Here is a 22,151-nt window from a genome sequence, read left to right on the forward strand (position 1 = left end):
TGGCGTCCGTGCTCAAAATATAAAGTCTCTCTGCTGTGCCGCCAGAGCATTGTGGGTGGGAGGGAGAGAGAGGGAGAGAGGCTCATTTGAATGCCAGGGTATACAGCGAGGGGCTTATGATTCCCTAAGAGATGTGCCAAATGCGAAGTGCCCCAATAAATAAGAGCTGGCGAGGGAAATAAATGTAAATCAGAGGTAAGGAGAGGTGGCCTCGCTCGCCACTGACAGCTGGAGCGCAGGGCTGTGGGACAGAGACTGAGTACAGCTTTGGGGGGGGGGGGGGGGGGGGGGGCGCGGGGATCAAGGTGATGCCGAGCCTTGGGACCAATACACTTAAACACCGAGGGAGTCGTAGTCCATAAAAAGGCCGGGCCGGACGTCTCGTTTAACCCATTAATTCACCACTTTAATGACCCCAATTAGTGCCGTAAAAAGCCATATGTAGATACGCAGTCTCCTGTCTATTCTAAAAAAAGGATAGGTTAGAGTAATGTGATCAAAAGTAAAGGTTTGGTGTTTTGTTGTGTTATAGTTTGGTAAGAGAGCTCTTTTGAAGTACGCCAATATTCAGATACATTTTTACCTGATTGTGAATTGTGAATGTACATATTACATTGTGTGTGTGTGTGTGTGTCGCTGTGGTTTTCATTAAGTTCATTCTGTTGGATATCGGTGTTGTGCCAGAATGTAGACACTAGATACCCCCTCTCTATTGTTTGTTTGTTGGTTTTTCTTTGTTCTGAGTTTGACTCTTGTTTTTTTGGCTTATCATTGCTTGGTTATTGTTCCCACTGCTTTTGTTTTTGTCTATGTTTTGATTATTTATCGCATCTGCCATTCATCCAGGTCTAGGTTAGTTTCATCATATTGCATCAGTAATTGATTTTGTTCGATGAGGTGCTCTCTATTCTTTGCGTCTACCCTCAACAGATAGAGTCGCAATAGAGTTGTGGCTGATCTCCTCCCTGGTTTCCCTTGTTTTGTCTTAGCCTTTTTACCCTCTCTGTGGCATCACTTTATGATTCCAAATCCCCCATGGCATCGTTTTTTGCAAATGACTGTTTATCCAGTGAAGTATTGTCCTTATGATAATTTAAGGAGACACCCACACATAGCTGATAGTGGTTTCCCTTCACCCACCTTGTACTTGAATGCCCCAGTTAAGAGCTATGCCCTGCCATGCTACATTAGACATAAGCCTGGTACATTATCCTTGATACCACAAATAATCTAATTCAGAATGTGTTTTACTAGCTGTCAATTTGTCAGAGTGGCTTTTCCCTCTCTTCTTGGGTGATGGCTACCCTGACATATGCAGAAACATTCAATCAGTGTTTCACAATACTGAATTATCCTCCTCTCCGAGTATTTTATGCTCAAGGAATTTCAATTGTATAAGGAATTGAGTTTCAACACAAGTGTTACTGATCAGAGAGAGAAGTCTGTTCTTCAGGGATACTGTAGTGGCATTGAATATGATTAAGTAAACATAAACATAGATCTAGAACACAATCCACCTAAGGAACAAAATATGTTTTGCTGCATCTGGCCATGTATGCATGTATTTATTCATTTGTTTTCATTGTATGTTCCGTATTATTTACCAGATGTACTTATCTAAGGGAGATCAAGCTAATTGTACTACATTATAATTATAATATGTTATATAGTGTTATAATATATTGTATAATTATAATAGTGTCATTAGTTGGTCGTAACTATTATAATCATTATCAATTATCCCCCATATCATGACCTCAGTAATGTTAAGTAGATAGTACATCTAAATCTCCCTGTCCCCTTGAGCAAGTGCAAAAGTGATACCTCTGTCTTTAGATTTCCCTCTAGTTTTAACTGTGCTTATTTAAAGACTGTGCGTCATATATATATATATAAGATAACATGAAGCACCGCCTTGATGAGAATCTGGGGCTCCAGAGGTTAATTAAATGCACTAAAGGGTTAATCACCCGTAATACAATATGATTAAAATCACTGTAATTAGGTTTCGGATGAGGCTGATAAAAAAAAAAAACAGACGGATTATCAGGAACGCCACGGACCGCCATACGGGTGACTACTACACAGTAAATATAGCGAGTGTTAAGTTTTTACTCTATTTAGAGTTAATTTAACTCTTACATAAGAGCAATAGTAAATGTAACACTAATTGTAGTTGGGAACAAATACACTCGGAATAGTGTTAATTTGACACTGCAAGATTTACTGTGTAACATCCTCAGAATACATGTGAAAAGATAGATGACTGACAGCCCCATGTGTTTTTATGTTATTGTAATTCGTCTCTGTTTGATTCATTTAAACGAATTCCACTTTCAACATGAGACAAAAGAGAAACACTTAAACAAATAAAAAGCATGAACTGCTTTAATCTAGGGGGGGACAAAGAAAAAGTAAAGGACATTCTTAGTACTCTTAGATTTCATCAAGGATCAGTCAAGTGTGTGTCTGTTTTAACAAAAGCTTGGCGTATGTGTGCCAGTCGCTTCAATCTCTCTCTCTCTCTCTCTCTCTCTCTCTCTCTCTCTCTCTCTCTCTCTCTCTCTCTCTCTCTCTCTCCTCTCTCTCTCTCTCTCTCTCTCTCTCTCTCGCTCGCCTTAAAAACCTGTTAGACCAAAAGTCCAAAAGCACAGATCAGAAGCAGATTGTCATATTAACTTTCTTTTTTTCTGTCATGAAAGTGACAGACGTGGTCCAGTGCCTTTAGAGCGATCCCTTATTGCCCACCCCGCCCCTCCCTCCTCCACCGCCACCATTCCCCATCACCTAAAGTGGCAGAGAATAAACCCTTGAGAAAGGGGACCACCCGTGGAATAACAATGGGGGGAGAGACGCAGGAGGAGATGAAGGTCAGCCCAAAATGCTCTGAGTGACTTTCAACAGATGTAGCGGGTAAAGAAAAAGAGCTTGTCAAAATACTTACGATACCACATGTTTGCGTCACCACATGGCCCCGTTATTACAGTAAGACGACCCATTTACAAACTCAAACATCGCTCGAGAGCTCCTTCCCTCTCGCTCACCCTCGCCCTCCTCTCCTCTCCCTCTCGTTCACCCTCGCCCTCCTCTCCCCTCCCTCCGCTTTTTTCCTCATCACATCGTTTTCTTTTATCTGAGCCATCCCCACCCCCACCTCCACCCCACGATATTGGAGGTCAATCTCCCTCCAGTGATGAGGAACTCTTGTCAGAATAGTGCTCTAGTGGAGGCAGATCAAATGAGCGCCGCCCTGCTTGAGTGATCTCAGACACCGTCATGAATATGCAGAGAATACAAAGGCCAATACGTTCTGTTGTTTGGCCCATATTTCCAGGGCGCCGTGGTGCATGTAGGGTCAACGCTGGAGTCAGGCAAACGTGTTTAGGAGACAGCCTAATTACCATACTCAAAGAATACACTGTACATACATTAATATAGCACAGTTTATGCTTTCTGGAGAAGGAATTGTTGTCTCAATTTGTTTTTACACTGTGGTTTATGATATCTTCCCTTAAAATGGTCAAAATACAAACAGCTTGGTGTCTGGGTAGTGTAGAGGTCTAAGCACTCAGCTACCACCACAGAGACCCGGGGTTCAAATCCCAGTGTCAGCGGTACCTCCGGCTTGATCAGTCGTCCCTACGAACCCAATTAGCAGTTTTTGCAGGTGGGAAGCCGGTGGGGGTATGAGTCCTGGTCATTGCAATAGCGACTCCTACTGGTCAGTCGGGCCGCCCATTCTGGGGGTATAGCGTGAACCTCTGTGTGCGTTACACTCTCCCACTGAAACTCCTCGCTGTCAGGTGAAAAGAAGCGGTTGGCGACTCCACGTGTATCGGAGGAGGCATGTGGTAGTCTACACCCTCCCCAGACTGACAGTAGGGCAGCTCATCGACCGGGGGCGAATTGGCTTGACGACAAGATTGGGAGATGGGAGAAAAGACAGGAAGGCAAAAATAAAAAGTGAGAGTGCAGCGGTTTACTAAAATGAGCAATGCCTCCATTTAATTGTGTGTCTGGAACACACAGCCTCCCATGGTCTGATGCCAAAGTGTTGCTCTGACTCATAGTGACACACAATAGCCAGAGGAAGGGGCCATCTTGTTAAAAGTCTAACTAGGCTAACTGGTTAATATAATCTCATATCAGTGTCAACAAAGCTAAGGGCTTTGTTTTGTTTATGTTTTTTTTTTTCATTCTTGTTTTCTTTTATTATCATATTATTTTCCTTTCTCACATTGCAATGTACTGTAAGCCTGAATAAGTAAATTTTTTGTTTACCTGATTCAGATATTGGCAGATGTGTTGCTAGGTCGTCGTTGTTTCTTTTTTTGGGAAGGACGGCTAGATGTCAAATTCTGTACATATCAGAGGACCACTGCCAAGGGTCCCAGAGGGTGGGCCTAAATTTAACCAAAAGGCTTTTCTGAGGGGTAAGAGTGCTGTGCTAGTGTGGTGGGAGACAAACAAAAACAAAAAAAAAACACTAATTCGGAACGATAATTGGATCGCATGCTCTGATAAGTACAGGAAAAATGCACAAACTTGTGACACCTGTAGCCTTCTTCAAGGAAACCCTGACAAAATAATGACACAATTGCCAGCTGTGCCTTGAAGAATGCTCCACCCCCCTCCCCCTCCCCCCTTATCATCTACGGTCTATTCAGAGATTTCTATCCTCTGTTAAGTGTAGCCCTCACAGTGATAGCGGTGCAGCTTTAGGTGCTCAGAGCTCTCGATGACATAATAACTACAATCTCCCTATATCTGTCTGTCTCTCTATATTTCAGGAGACGGCACTGAAACCACCACACTATGGCACACTCTGTGGCACAGGCGCAGCACGCTCCCACAGGATTAAAATCAATCTCTAGCTCCTACTACCTAGAGAGAGAGAGAGAGAGAGAGAGAGAGAGAGAGAGAGAGAAAGAGAGAGAGAGACAGAGAGAGAGAGAGAGAGAGAGAGAGAGAGAGAGAGAGAGAGAGAGAGAGAGAGAGAGAGAGAGAGAGAGAAAGAAAGAAAGAAAAAAGAAAAAGGGCAAGAGGGGAAGGAAGGGAAGAATGAAGGGAAGAAACTGAAGAGGTGAAGCACGTACTTTACTGTCTCTACGGCCTCGGAGCCCCGACCTCCTTCGTTTCAAGCGGGGAGAGAGAGAGAGAGAGAGAGAGATGAAGTCGGAATGGGGGAAAAATATCGCAGAGACAGAGACACGCCGTGTCGCCCCCCACCTGAAACTTGACGAAGCTCTTGTGAATCTGTTGTGGAGGTTGTTGAAATGCTTTATTTGAATCCTATGCTATTACTTATGTCATGGAGAATGATAACGCTCTGAGCCCCTCTTTTCGAAGAACGGCCCTGCTACGATCCCCCCGACAACGACACCCCACTCTGTAAAAAATAAAAAAATAATGACAAATACAACTGGTAGACTTGTAAAGTATGTTTATATGTATGTATGTATATCTATCACAGAGTTGACCGTGTTTATATTTATTGCTTTTTTAAATTATTTTTTATTTTACTGCTTTGTTTTCTGCCTGGTGGCTATTTTGTTTTCTTTGACATTCTGTTTTGTATCATTTAAAGTAGCTCTATCTGGGCTTTTCTCTTGGAACTAGTGACTGAGGATGTTTTCAATGCTGCAGGGTCTAGACACCGACAGGCCTCCGTCAGTATCGAGTATCACAGTGTAACTTTCTGTCAACTATCGCCTCCTTCTGTCCCACTTCTAGTGCCACAGATAGTGTTGTTAGTAATGCGTTGTGTGGCTAATGTTACAGTAATATGCCTGGCCCCGCCCACAATACAACCACATTCGTAGTGCTTTTACAACCGTGCAACCGATCGCCACGATGTTATTACAGTGGCGGGGGGGATGCGGGAGAAGTTTAATACTTTGAGCTAAGCCACAATCACAACCAACTAAATGACGGGTTTATAATGGAAATCTGTTTATGTAGGGCAGAACCAAGGAGCACTAAGCTTAACCTTTTCGTGTGTGTGTCGCTCCCGTTCTCTTAAGTAGAGGCAGATCTTACCTGTGAGATACTGTGCATTATTATTTAAAATGATTCAAAAGAAAAGAGAGAAGAAAAAAAAAAAGTCCTAAAGTAGTATTTATTACGACTTGGTGGACTCAAGCAAAAAACTACTTGACTCTGTGCACTTATATTTACATTTAACACATTATTTACTCAAGTGGACATTTTAAATGAGAAATATATTGAACACCAAAATGAGTAGTAGGCTAGGTAATCCAGGCTTTCAATAAAGAAAACGAAAAAAATTAAAAACAGCAATAAGTTAACATTTAGACAGGAAATCAACACTATGGTGCACTTATAACTCCTTAGGCCTTGGTTGAGTAATATCACACACATTATGCCTCTATTGTATCTGTACACTTAGATTCAGTAGGTTATGTCCCGACTAGAACTAATCTCTACAATACTACACCGGGTATTGACTCGATGGGCTAGCAGCACCACTAGCCATGTGAACGGGTGAGGTGCAGACTGTTCTGATAGAGGCGAGGCTGTGTGGCACATGCAGTACAGTACATACATAACTGTAGAATTTAGATTCTCTGAAATGGACATAGCTACGTTGTCGACTGGACGGGCGGACTAGACCGATGGCCACCCTATGGATGCGTCGATCATTTACTTTGTATAGTTACATGAAATTGAATAGGTGACCTGGCAGGCCTTTTCTTATCATTGTATTTTCCAGTCTAAAAATTGTCACACGTTAAAAGCGCCATGTCTATTTTAAAGTTTGTAATTCTATGTTTATTACCTCCTAGCGATCCAGGTTATTGTATTGGAGGAGGTCTATTCATGTAAGTGGTATCAAATGTATTCACTACCGCGTAGGAGCCACAGTAGGAACTATACATAGCATCCTAGCACTGTGTAATGATTAAATTTGCCTGACCTTTGGGGAAAAGAGAAAAAAAACATACATGGGGAAAGAGCTTTTATCCTTGTAATGGGAGACAGAGAACGTCACTTTTATTCAATGTCAAGTACAATATGCACCTTACATGATCTTTGTAATTTACTTTGATTTGCCAATGTGTGGAGAAAACTGTAAATGTTTTGTTTATGTATGTGTGCGCTTCTGAAATTTATTAAAGTCTTTTGCATTGTATTGCACATTTCCATGACTCTTCTTATTCACTGGGGGAACAAAAATTATCATTTCAACATGCTGTGCCTATTAGCGTCATCGCTTGTCTCGCATTCCTTTGGTCACTGGTCAGTGAGCTCAATGAGACTAGCATGAAGCTCAATGAAATGTGTATACAATATATATGGTGTATTGGTATGGTTATACTTGATGCAAGCGTATACAGGCTAGGTCAAGGACAGGCCATGGCTTTTTATCACGTTTGGCTGTGTTGGTCGTCCTCGACACCCATAACTGGCTCGCCACTGCAGCCTTGAAAAATTGTCCCCATCCTTTTTATGCAGCAGCATGTCTTGTAAACCAGAGGAAAGTAACGATGAAACATTTTAAATATACGCCTCTCATTAGGAACATAATACAGCCAAATAGCTATGGAAATTGGGTGGGAACACATCCTTTGAAGTGCACAGACAGAAAGCTGCAGAAGAGATGCTGTTTTTCCTTCTACCCCTGTCTCCTCCGTGATTAGCCGTGATAATGATCATTTGATAATGAGAGAGCTGCTATTGTGACTGTACGGAATGCAGGATCTGAAAGACCTAAAAAGATTGACGCTGGAATGTACGGGTGCATGCTTGTAAAGATGCACTGTGCATATGCACAGCTCTTAAAGTGCAGTGCTGTATGCAACTTTTTTTCCCCACACTTTTGCTCCAAATATGGACTTGAAAGGCATAATACAGAGCGAGAACAGAGGCAACAGAAAATGTTTAATTGCTTATCAAAGTTACTTCATATTTCAAACCTACGAGAGCTAATCATTTCCCTCGAGGGAAGAATGTCCTTGGTGATTAGAAGAAAATGGTGCACACTCGAGTGGAGCTCGCACATCCTCACATAGAGGGGTGCACAAATGTCAGCTTACTATTAATAGCGTTAATGTAAACCTGAAAATCACCCGCTAAATGCCTCATTCTCACTTAAAACCAAAAGCTAAGTTAGGGTGGCTCTTGAGGCGGTTCACCTATTTCTTAGTGCTGCCTATTAACGACCTAATTTTTCATCTTGTGCAGGTGATGAAATGTTTTCAATGTAATAATACAATAACTTCAGAAACACTACACCTTTTAACAAGTCTACATTTACATACTTAGATAGAGAGGGTGAAAAATGGATTCATCATTATATCCTTGTATGACAGTGTCATGGATATTATGGATTTACCCCGACCACCATTGTGGCCACCGCCACTGCAGAGTTTTTGTATGAATAGCCTACCATAACTCGTATAGCTTTCATTTGTTTGCATTTGGTTTCTTATCATTGTATTTTCCATTCAAAAATGTCCACACGTTAAAAGGACCATTTTATTTCTATTTTAAAGTTTGTAATTCTATGTTTATTACCTCCTAGCAGTGCACATTCATGACCCTTAGGATGTGATCACGTTGGACGCCTTTTTGAACATGCCTGCACTTTTCTATTGTTTTCAGTGGTTTTTTCGTCTGGCCCGCCCGCGTCTCCTCCAAACTACGCGCCTTGTGTTTTTGAAGCGATGCTCTTTCGGACACTCTCAGTTCCAACTTTAGTCGCGGAGCGCACGGATATCAATGTCACTTTCTTGTCGACCTACCAATCAAATAAACCATGGACGGGATTACAAATCTGAGGTATCTGAAGGGAAATCGACAGGAAAACAAACCAATCAATAATGGAGGAGAAGCTCATTTTGGCAGTTTCCAACAAACCTTGTTCGTACGACCAGGTCTTACCACGACCGAGAAATGAACAGCAACACCTGGATGGCTGTGAGTAGTAATTTATGTAACTTATGTAACGTTAGCTGAGATAGCAACAGTAATCAGTGGTATATTGCTTATTGCCCTGTGCAAGGTTCCCAATCTAATCACAGCCTTAGAGGATGAACTCTATTGATTTGAGTGACCCCATGACCTTTCCTCTAGTGCCATCACCAAACATTCATATCCTAATTGTGAACGCAATAACTCCCAGTAGCTTTCCTTTGAATCTTTTCAAATTTGCGGTGCACATTCATGACACCCTAGGGCAGTGGTTCCCAAACTTTTTCAATCAGGCCCCATTGGGTAGTTGGAAATATCTTCGGGCCCCACTTAACCTGGTCCCCACCTAGGGGGGGGCTAGAATAAATGTTAGGCTACAAACATGCCATTTCCTCTACTACTAACAAGACAAGATTAACATAACAAGACACAAATACACAATTATAGTTTAATTTGAAAATGAACAAAAGCTTGGCAAACGATCCTGTGTCACTGTGAAATAATTAGGCCTAATAAAAAATGTAGTTGTAAGCCTACAGTAGGCTACTTCCCTGTGTAGGATATTTATTTTCATTCAAATAATAATAATTAGCCTGCACTACTTCCCTAGGTAGGTAGGGTAGTAGGTAGTAGGCTAGTAGATTTATTTACATTCAAATAATAATAACTTAAATAATATATTAATCAAAATTAGGCCTACTATTAACTACAGCAGGTTCCCATTCTTGCCTACATTCAGTGACTTGTGTGTGCTTGCTTTCCCTTGCAAATATTCTCAAAGCAGGGTAGTTGTTTTGAGATTGACACTCTCAGTTCATTATCAATGTTAAACTTTTATCTGTATTTTGATTTTATGGAGGCCACTGCAGAAAAGCCTACCTCACACAGGTAGGATGTTGCAAAAGGCAGAAATATGCCCACAGCTCTCTGTCCAATTAGTTTTGATTGTACTTGTGGGCTCCGCTGCTTGTCTTTTAGCTGTTACAGAGAAACTTCTGCATTTTTGTTCGATTCCTCTCACAAATTCCTCTCATACAGGCTAGCGTAACATTATGTCTCACTCTCTTCGATTCCCATTCATTCACTCATTCGATTTGACAATAGCTAGCTAGCCTGCCCTGAAACACAAACTTACAATGCTGTGGACAATGGACAATAACACCTTTTGTGGCAAAACATATTTAGTCTTCTGACTGTGCTCTGTATAAAGAATAACCCATGCCAGTCAGTTAATTTTGGTTGACATTGGCATTTATCAGTTTTGGTAGGCAAAATATATATTGTTCTTAATTTATTTTCCGCGCCCCTGCTACAGTACCTCCATGCCACACACGTTGGGAACCACTGCCCTAGGGATAAACCCTATTGATGTTGGTTACTCTATGTCTATGACCTGTCCTCTAGCGCCAACATCAACATCCATGACCCCTAGAGTAAGAAACCTTTCCTCTAACACTACCAGCAGATCAAACACTCAACACTCAAATTAGTGTATCTCCTGATCCGATGTCCACCAAACTTGACTAATAAATTTGCCACATCACAGCAAGGAGGCATGCAAAGTTCTGAGTCATCTGGCCTCATGGTGGCGCTATTCTCATAAAACTAAAAACATCAACTTCCTTAAAGTCAAAGCAGAGGAAGGGGCAGTGTGGTGAGGAAAAGGATTTAGTGTCATACTTGCCGGTATGGTTTACAGCAGAACAGTGTTGTTCAGTTTGCTCCATTTCATTCTTGCTCCTATGTTCCCCATAGAAATGTGTGGCAGTTGTTTATGGGCTCTCGCAGCATGTGTTTGCGATTTCAGTCGGTTCACATTGGGAGCATTTCCTAGCAATTTTTATCATCTATAAAGTGACTTTTAAAGGTTGTCCCATGGTTGTGTTACAGTACGAGCACAGAGAGGAACGTCTCCAGAGTTGCTTGCCTGACATATCAATTCATGATTTATGAGGATGTAGTATTTGATTCCATCTAACAGCAGGAAGCGGGTCATATATAGTAAGTTTGATTACACGGGAGGCAATGATATGTCTGCAGATGGAGGTACAGACTCATACATACACGCATACACACACATTGCAGAGAGAGACCTCACAAATAGATAGACATGCAGTACATCACTGAGCTGTGTTGGTGAAAGAGTCCATGTGTTCTCTGTTAACAATTATGTTACCTACCCTACATACAGTATGGCTCCAGAAGATTTCAGAAGAACTTTTGCAATAACCAATACTTCTTGATAGCACTTTAGTAATACACAGTTGTGTATGTAATCTATTATATATATTTTTTTATATCAAGACTTCCCCTTAGGGGGAGAAAATAAATGGGTTTTAGTATGGGAGATACAGTTGACCTAGTGAAAACTTACTACACCCACATGCCTACTGCAGTCACAGACTAGACTCTTCCACCATCTAAGAAGGGAGAGACACTGCCAGGTCCATTGCAGATGTCCTGAACTAATTAAGAACCAAAGTTACTACAGTATGTAGCCAACTTTGAAAAATCAGTGGACTCAGTGGACTGGAGAATAATTATCGGAACAACAATGACAATGAAATGTTTTTCTAACCCATCTTTTGTATATTTTGTGTGGCACAGACCTAATTAGTGTAGGAATTGTACTGTTTGGAGCCAATTAGCATGTATTCAGTCATCACACAACATTTTGGAGGTTCAGAATAAAAGTCATCCCATCATTGTATTCCCCCTTCCTTTTTTGTTGTATCGTGATTAACCCTTGTGTCTGTGGGACCCGTTTTCAAATAGAAATCAAATATAAAAATAATACAACCTGATACTCGTTGGCCTTGCTTCGTTTTATGTGAAGAACATAAACAAATTAAAATAAATGTCATTGAGTGCACACTGCACCCCCCCTACATATTTGGTGTCCGGGTCCACTGGACCCGAAAGTGTGAAAACAAGTAAATATGGTAAAATATTAAAGGTTCATGTACCTTAACTGTCTACCTCCACCTTGTTTAATTTATATTTTCAAGATAAACATGATCTATTCACTTTTTTTTAACCCTCTCTTTCTCAGATTTTTCTTTGTTTTCTCCCCATCCCAATTTAGTCGTTGTGCCAATTCCCCCCCTCCCCTACCTGGTTGTTGTGCGCATGTTCTCCTACTGGTCGGTACAAGGGAACCCTGAAGTATCCGCATGCTTCCTCCGACACGTGCGGCGACAGCCAGTGGCTCTCTTCTCACCTGGCAGCGAGGGCTCTCATTGGTGAAGCGTAACGCGTGGGAGGTCACGCTGCCTTCATCAAGTCCTGCCTCCGCTGAGCAAGCGCCCAGACCTGACCTGTAGGCGTCGCTGTCCACAACGCCAGTTTCCCACCCATGGCTTCCCTCCCCCTAACCCAGCCAAATGAGTTAGTATAGCGATCAGCCCAAGCCAAGGCAATGCTGAGTGGGAGTCGAGACCACAGTCTCCTGCATTGGTGACGAGCACAATCTCCGCTACGCCACCTGACCGCTAAAAATGATCTATTCCATTCATGTCTTCATTATAATGGCTTTTTTTTTTTTTTTTTTTTACATTTGATCAGACAAAACTTTTTTTTTTTTTTTTTTTTTTTTATTATTGCAAACCAGAAATTATTAAAAGTCAGTACTCAACACACAATGCATAATGAAACTAACAGTCAAGGTGGTTAAAATTACATGCAAGTACAGAAACAAGACAAAAAAAAAAGTCTATAATAATATTTTACCGTATACAGTGTATATCCAGCGAAATTAACAATTATACAAATGCTTATACAGGACATACCCCTAATACCTATTTTCTAAAACCCTACACACATATGCTCCAGCTCGAACCCCCCCCTCCCGGACCCCTCCTTGGATAGTACCTCCATTATCCCTCACTCCTAACCAGACACTACCATTATAAGCTAGCTTTTATTCTCTCCACCACTTCTACCCACATTGACATTTTGGATTCGTTGAGACCCAGAATTCTTGCTGTAGATATTTCTTGATATATCACATCGAGATATGTAAGAGACCAAACTTTCCGGCAAATTTTTTCCGGTTGAAACCAGCGTGATGCGATCAGTTTTGTAGCTACTGTGATACCCGATAAAACCAATCTCTTTAGCTGTGGATTTACTGCAAACTCAAAAACATCATTCAAAAGCAATACAGAGGGGTGTACTGGTATATTCCAAGATACGAGTTTTGATAATTGATGGGTCACATCTTTCCAGAATGCCTTAACTGGTGGGCAGTCCCAATACATGTGCATAAATGTCCCTTCTTCTCCATTTGTACATTGGGAGCATTTTGAGTCTTGTTTCAGGCCCATTCTGTTCAGTCTTATAGGAGTCAAGTATGTCCTGTGAATATAGTTCAGACAAAACTTTTATTGATAAATGGGATCTAGATTGCTAGTAATTAAGATCAAGTTAACTTAACAAGTTAAGTTGTTTCTTTACTTCCTCAATTTAAACAAATTCTGGAAAAACGTTGTTGCACGTCTGGACAGTTTTATTGATAAGAATGAGATATTTATTGATAGCCAGTATGGATTCAGAACTAACAGATCCACATCAATGGCTCTCATGCAGGTAGCAGAAGAGTTAACAAAGTCAATCGATAATAAACAGTATGCAGTTGGAGTTTTTATTGATCTGAAAAAAGCTTTCGATATCATTGATCATGACATTCTACTCAGGAAACTTGAAAAGTATGGAATTAGAGGGGTAGGGCTCAGTTGGATAAAAAGTTACATAGAAAATAGGAAACAATGTGTGCAGATGGGGGAGACCAGATCATCCTGCAAAGTGATAACATGTGGGGTACCGCAAGGATCCATTTTAGGACAGAAATTATTCATATTGTATATCAATGATATCATTGATGTTTCTGATAAACTTAAATTTGGAATTTTTGCAGATGATACTAAAACATTTTGTTCAGGTGCAGACCTTCAACAGTTGCTAACAAATATTACAGGTGAACTGGGGAAGCTGAAATGTTGGCTTGATACTAACAAACTCTCCTTAAATATAAGTAAGTCTAAATTTATTTAGTTTGGTAATAAAAAAAAATACATCCGGATACTCAAGTAGAGATATGCATAGATAATGTTCATCTTGAAAGAGTAAATGAATATACTTTTTTGGGTATCGTGATAGACCAAAACCTCAGCTGGAAAACTCATATTAACTATGTAAAGAAAAAAACAGCGTGTAGCTTAGGTATCTTAAGAAAACCCAGACACATATACAATTTGAGATCATTATACACAATTTATTGTACTCTTTTATTACCATAATCTAACTTTCTGTATAGAAACTTGGGGAAACACAAAAAGGCAATAAGGTTTGTGAACAATGTTAGTTATCTCCATCCTACAAACACACTGTTTTTTTAACTAAGGGCATTAAAGTTCCTTGACTTAGTTGACCTTAAAACAGCAGAGATAGTTTTTAAAGCTAGAAGTTATCAACTGCCAAGTAACTTACACATTTTGTTTAAAGAACGAGAGGTGAGGTATAATTTAAGAAGAGCACTCAATTTGAAACAGCCTAGAGGTCGAACCACACTTAAAAGTATGTCTGTGTCAGTTAAAGGAGTGAAACTCTGGAACAATCTACCGGATGAAATAAAAAACAGCAGGAGTATTTTTAAGTTTAAAAACAGGGTTCTAGAATCTTATAGTCAAATTTAACCTACATGTAGAATCTGTTTTCTCGACCATGAAACTCGGGTATTGCTTATTAAGTTTTGATTTTCCTATGTTGGCTTATGTTCTTTTCGGGAACGGTTTTTGTTGATTGTTGATTTTTTTGTTTGTTTGTTTTATCTTGCAAACTTTAACTTTTTTTTGTTCTTTTCGGGATCGTTTTTGTTGTTTTGTTGATTTTTGATTGTTGATTTTTTGTTTGATTGTTTGTTTGTTATATTTTGAAAACTAACTTTTTTTAATTTGTTTCTGAATTAGGGGTAGGTTGCTCTATAAGCCTTCGGCTTCAAACCTATCCTTTATGTTTATTTATTTGTATTTGTAAACATTCGAAATAAAATAATTCATTCATAACATCCGTTACCCATATTTTGTTGTTATGGCTTTATTGTTTTTAAATCTCAATAATGTTGCGGGTCCAAATAGTAACAACAAGCAACAACTACGCAAGGGTTAACCCTTATGTGGTGTTAGGGTCTCCAGCGACCCGTTTCAAGGTTATAATAATGTAATAACTACCATGTAGTTGATTTTATAAGAACAAGGCTTTATGATATCCTCCACAACACATACAGTATATAAGCACAGCTAAACTATATTTCACCATTTTGAAAATTCTGAAGGTATCTGCAGAAAAAAAGGTACGACTGTGGTGTTAGGGTCATTCTTGACCCGGCAACGTGTATGCCTTCTACAACGCTGTTCCAGTTCCGCGTTGCCGTTTTGCGCTCTGATTGGCCGAGCGCGCGCATGAGCCGCGACAAGCCCCTCCACGTGCTGCGATAAGGCTTTCGCCAGCCGGGAGAGTAGGCGCCGCGAGCGGCATCGCTGCGCTCATCAACGCCCCTCCGTGCTCCGGCTTTCAACAGCGGGAGGGAGAGTATTATGGGGCTTATGCCGTGAAGCAGTAACACAACAGTAACATAGTTAAGTACGACTGACAGATGCATTGCAACTATGTGTTCACTGTTGTGTTGTACTGCTTCTCGGCATAAGCCCCATAATAAGACCGTCTCTGGCTTCGTCCAGCGGACACCATGGCGAGCTCAGCGATGCCGCTCGCGGCAGCATACTCTCCCCGCTGGCGAAAGCCTTATCGCAGCACGGAGGGTCGTGGACCCGCAACGCAGCCGCGAAGGCGGCGATGAAGCCCGAGTCGCGCGATTTTTTATTGGTTTGTCATGACAAACCAATTACATAATTCAACATATGTGTAAAGAAACAACATATTCCAGTTAACGGTATATTTTTTTAATAATTGCTTACGGTATAAATTAGGTTAACTGGAGTTTAGTATTGCTGCCTGGCTGAGGGCCGCGTCGCGGCTCATGCGCATGCGCGCGCTCGGCCAATCAGAGCGCAAAACGGCAACGCGGAACTGGAACAGCATTGTAGAAGGCATTCACGTGACCCGGCAAGGTAAGACTATACAAGAATACTAAATATAAATAAATTAATAAAATAATAATAAATATACTAAACTTTTTTTCAGAAGTTATATTCTAATATTGTTCTATTATAGTCAGAAAACATTATTATCTATGGGTTTCACATTTAGTATAATTATGATTGAACAACCTCATTTTCAACCTGTTAAGCCTTAAGGTCCCCCTACAGGGTGACCCTGCTTTTCTTTATCATAAATCGATCAATAGAGACCGTATTAGATCCCCAATTATCATATCATGGGGTATCCTTGGAAAGCCACACTCATTGGCTACAACCCTGTGCAAAGATTTTCGAGATCGCCAAATGATTGACGGAGCTAGAGCCCCGAGAGTCAGAGGTGGTAATGTGTACTTTTGCGTACTTTGGGGCATGCCTCACATATCGGCATGTAACTCGAGAACCGCTGAACGGATTTTGTTACCTGAAAGGGGAATCGACAGGCAACAAATAGGGCTTTAATTCTATCTATTATTGTATTAAAATAAATGCACACCCGAGCCACTAGAGGTCAGCAAAGTGGCATCGCGAATCATCCACATGTGGGCCCTTGGATGTTAAGAGGTTAATGTTTAAAAATATATATATATTTGTAGCCAAGAGTAAAGACCATAACCCTATCAAAAACAGTAGTCAAAGTGTATATTTTCATTTTTACCGATGTTTTATACGATTTATCGGAAATACACATTTATCGGAAAAAGCTAATTGTAAAACCGCAAGGAAATGACTAAATACAGATTCAACCCTGCCATTGGAAAGTGGAGCATTTTCCCTATCCATAGATGTATGATTTGGCCATAATAAGGTCAAGGTCAAGTTCAAGGTCAAATATGAATTAATAATTAAAATCGATTATCATTTATTACTGTATCCACAAATCCTTCTGTTTAATCATCTTCCCTTTATTCATTTGCTTAGATTTTGTGTACACATGATCTCAATAAGGTGGTGAATGAGCTCAGTTAGCATTTTATCGTACCCCGCAGATTTAACATGGTATTATTCACCATCAAAGATGCAAAAATAAATCATAATTTATATTCTCCTTTTCTTCATTACAATTTACCGCAAGCCTAGTAACAGACACACTATTTCTGACACTGGAATACATACCCCCAGGTCCCTAGATGTTCCTATAGATACCAAGAACATGCAAATTGACCTTGCAGAAGTGGAGCAATCTTCCATTTACTTAGGCATGCATGTACCTTTAGGCGAAATATTCCTACAGCTTAACAGGTTAAAAATAAGGGACATGATGTGTCTCGGGGGCCATCAAATAAAAATTACAATGGGATTATATGGTTATGAATGCATATAATGTTAGTTAGTATTAACTATTTAGTGGTCAGGACTGAGTAAGACCCCGGGTCAACATTGACCCGCTAACAACGGTCAGTGGTGCCAATTCCTAACACAACATGAGGGTTAAATCTGGCTAGTATAGGAATGTTGTGACCAATTAGTTCAAAACATCCGCAAAGAAAACTTGGAATGTCTTTCCAGATTTAAGCTACTGGAATCTTTGGATCTGCTTTGTCTCTCTTGATGAACAGTGTCATACAATACTTCTCTTCAGATTCCGAGTCCTTACAATAGTTCCACACTCACAAGACGCCCTGGAGTTGAATAAAGTTGTATTGGCGGTGGCGGTACAGACTCCTGTTAATCCTGCTGAGAATTTGTCTCTCTCATTGTACCACTTGCCCATGAAGCATTTATTGTTGAAGGTGTCCATGGGGAGGAGAGGAGGAATTAGCCAAGCAGCAAAGCGCGTCCAGTGTATGATGTGCTGGTGCCCCGAAGCCATGTTGACAGTCTAAGCAGGAGCTATTTATGCATGTGCTGTGCAACGGTGCAGGAAACAAGAAGATGCTGTCTTGCTGTTGCACTCCACTCAAGGCAGCACTCCACACAATTGCTGCCAAATCTCTGCCAAACTGAATAATTCAATCATCCTCCATGGCTGTAGCAGTCTAGCTACCTTTGTGTGTGCAACAATCAAATTAGGGTGGAAGCCCAGCAAGTGGTTCCTTTTGAGACACTGAGTGGCTCTACGGCTCGGGTATCACTTTCATTGAAAACAATTCTCTTGATTAAACGAGGTGTGACTGTGGAGCAGGGATCCGGGCAACATTGATTGCTTGTAATTGTTTGTGCCTTGTTAGAAGTGTGAACTAAAACAGTGGTTGTGTTGTTGATGGTGGTGAACGAAATACACAATAGATACACAATAGATACACGATAGCCATCACTGTCATGTATGGTTTTCTGCCTCTGCTGTTCTTTTTTGTTTTATTTTCATCCCACCACACAAATTAGCTGGTAGAACATTTCACAATGATCTTCCGATGAGGTACATTGCATGTAGACATCCTTTTTAGCTTAGTTGTGTCAGTGCTAGATTGCTTTGCAGAATTCGCGTTTTGCCAGTTGTAATAGGGACAAACACAGTTTACAAGCGTTCTTTTGGATATCCCCACCTCCCTTTTTGTTGCCTTAATCACATGGTTCCTGCATTGGATCAGGGAGAAACTTCAGAGATTCGCGTCCAAAGTAGAACTCAGGAGTGCACAGATTTAAGCAATCAACATATTTGATTAAAGACTAATGTTCCGACTAGTGCTGTCAATCGATTAAAATATTTAACTTGATTAATCGCATGATTGTCCATAGTTAACTTGCGATTAAACGCGAATTAATCGCATTTTATTTTTATTTTTTTGTTCTACCTTAAACAGATCTTTTTCAAGTTCCGAGTTTTAATACTCTTATCAACATGCGTGTCAACAAATGCTTGCTTTATGCAGCCATTTAACACAAAAGGATGACCTCATGCATTGCAAATTTGCATCAAATTCAAAACAGAGTGATGCACAAAATAACTTAAAAGAAAATAATAATTTAAAACAATGAATAAAGTGTGCATGAAATAATAGGGGAAAGAAAACATTAGGAACTTGTTACATTCACCCACACAAGGGCTGAGTAATTACACACCCCCCCTCTCTCTCTCACACACACTCTCCCAGCTCTCTTTCTCTCTTGCCCCTTCCTCATCTCTCTCACCCCCTCTCTCTCTATATATCTCTCACACACACACACACACTTACAAACATAGTATCAATGAGAGCATCAATAATACACCTGAGTGAAGTCTAGTAAAAAAAGTTTAAAAGTTTATCGTGAGTTAAAAGAAATAGTGGTGTTAACACTATCAGTGCCAGCCTTGTTTTCCTTTTTACCCCCTTGTATGCCATCATCCACTTCAATGTTAGCGTTAAAAATGCATAATCTAAGTTTTAAATTATGGCTATGTGCCTAATCTGCCCGTCGCTTATCAATGACTTGTTTGCAGTCAACATTGTCGAAACGGATTGTTTTTTAATTTGTTCATATCCTTTTTATAGCATTTCGAAAAGCTATCGTTCTCTCGAAAATTTCCGGAACATTTTAAGATTCCCCCATAAACGGCATTTATTGGAATATTCTCGAATACACTAGACACGTTGTCATTTGTCGGCCTATTTATGAATCGTTTTCAAATAAACGCTAGATTATCCATAGTATATGTGTACTTATGCACGCTATAGAAGCGGGCTGAAAAATCTATTCTCTCATTTCCTCAACATCACACACACACACACACACTGTTAGGGTTTGAAACCGACCTCAACAGCACGGCACAGACAGGTAGTTCAGAGTTAGCCAAACACTAGGGCGTATTTATTACAGAATAAAAAATGAGCCAAATAACAAATCAGAATTAACAAAAAGGAGAATGCTCTCGGCAGAGTTGTCTGCGGCTCTGCAGATACTCCCGGATCCAACTCGAGGAGGAAACGGAGAGAGAGAGAGAGTGGTCAATAATCAATCCAACTGTACACAGAGGCAGTGCAGTTCAGTCCTCCTTAGCTGAGTCCAGTATAAATCACAAGTGACTTGATCTTCGGTGTACCAAACACACAAGTTAGCTGAGTCCAGTACAAAACAAAAATGGTACTTCTTCAGTGTTATCCTAACACACAAATTAGCTGAGTCCAGTACAAAACAAAAACGGTACTTCTTCAGTGTTATCCTAACACACAAATTTAGCTGAGTCCAGTACAAAACAAAAACGGTATTTCTTCAGTGTTAATCCTAACACACAAAAAACAGATAATCCAAAAGGCTTGTCTCCAAAAAGCGCAAACGTGTAAAGCGGGCAACGAAGCACAGCTCCAACGGATGATCGAGATATACACCAGCGGCAACTTCCAAAGATGTCCTGGAGAAGAAGTAGACGAGGCACAACAACGGGGGGGAACAGGCAATAGCAGTAGTATCCAAAACGACCGACAACGATTGATAGAAGGCCTGAGTATATGAAGCCGCTGGAGTGCTAATTACAAACTACAACAGGTGCGTGATGGAAATTGGTAATCGCTCCTGAAGCGTGTGGCGGGGAATGAACCAATCATCACAGTACCTTGAAGAAGCGTGTGGCGGGGAATGGGCCAATCCTCACAGTACCCCCCCTTCCACGGGAGCCACCCGGCGACCAGCCCGACCCGGCTTGTCCGGATGGGAACGATGGAAGTCGGTGATCAGGTCGGGGTCCATGATGAGCTGGCGGGAGACCCAGCTCTGTTCCTCCGGGCCGTATCCCTCCCAGTCCACCAGGTACTGGAACCCCCGACCCCGCCGTCGGACGTCCATCAGCTGACGGACCTGCCACTGGGGGTGTCCGTCCACCATCTCGGGAGGAGGCGGATCCGGAGCAGGGGGCATCAGGGGACTGAGAGAGACAGGCTTAACCCGGGACACATGGAAAACGGGGTGAATGCGCATGGACGCAGGAAGCTTAAGACTCACCGCCGCGGGACTGAGCACCTTCAGAACCTCAAAAGGACCGACGAACCGGGGGTTAAGCTTCTTGGCCAAGGATCGAAGCGGAAGGTCCCTTGCGGACAGCCACACCCTCTGCCCAGGCTGGTACGTCGGCGCAGGGATCCGGCGCCGGTCATCTCCACGACTGGCGCGCTCCGACGACCGGAGCAGCGCAGTCCTGGTGATCTCCCAGACCCGTCGCCACCGGTCGAGATGGTCCTGTACGGAGGGAACTGCCACCTCAGACTCCTGTGCAGGGAAAAGAGGGGGTTGGTAGCCCAGGGATACCTCAAAAGGTGAGAGGCCGGTGGCGGAACTGACCAGGGAGTTGATGGCGTACTCGACCCAGGGGAGGAACCGGCTCCAAGAAGCGGGTTTCTCGGCAGCCACACAACGAAGAGCAGACTCCACGCTCTGGTTCATCCTCTCCGTTTGTCCGTTAGTCTGGGGATGATAACCAGAGGAAAGACTGACCGTTGCCCCTAATCCCTTGCAAAAAGCCCGCCATACCTGGGAAGTGAACTGGGGCCCCCGGTCCGAGACGACGTCCTGGGGAAACCCATGGAGGCGGAACACGTGGCGTGTCAGGAGGTCCGCTGTCTCGGCAGCCGAGGGAAGCTTGGGTAGGGCCGCGAGGTGAACCTCCTTGCTGAACCGATCCACCACGGTCAGTAGGCACGTGTTCCCCTGGGACGAAGGAAGACCCGTGACGAAGTCCAACGCCACATGGGACCAAGGGCGGCTCGGAATGGGAAGCGGCTGCAATTGCCCGGAGGGTGCCTGGTGGGAGGCCTTGGTGCGGGCGCAGACCGCGCAGGCCAGAACGAACTCCTTGACGTCGTTCCTCATGGTGGGGCACCAGAATCGACGAGCCAGGAAGGAGAACGTGCGATGAACGCCCGGGTGGCAGGCGAACCGGCTGGTATGGCCCCACTGGAGGACCCGAGACCGAACTGAGTCGGGGACAAAGAGGCGACGAACAGGTACATTGCCGGGAGCGGGATGGAAGCGTAGGGCACGCCTTACCAACCCCTCAATGCCCAAGGTGACCACTCCCACCACCCTGGCCTCTGGGAGGATGGGAGTCGGTTCCTCAGTGGTTGGAGCCCCCTTGGAGTGTAACCGGGACAGGGAGTCGGCCTTCGTGTTGCGGGAACCAGGGCGAAAGGTCAGCGAGAAGTAGAACCGACT

The 22,151-nt window shown here is 42.2% G+C and overlaps 1 protein-coding gene across 1 annotated transcript in view; it reads left to right on the forward strand.

The window, feature by feature from the left end:
* Positions 1 to 22,151, forward strand: part of pcdh11 (protocadherin 11) — a gene marked incomplete at both ends in the record, with an annotated part of 348,724 nt that overhangs the window by 11,882 nt on the left and 314,691 nt on the right.

This window comes from Notolepis coatsorum (genome assembly GCF_963971535.1).
Source record: "Notolepis coatsorum genome assembly, chromosome: 16".
Classification (NCBI taxonomy): Eukaryota; Metazoa; Chordata; class Actinopteri; order Aulopiformes; family Paralepididae; genus Notolepis; species Notolepis coatsorum.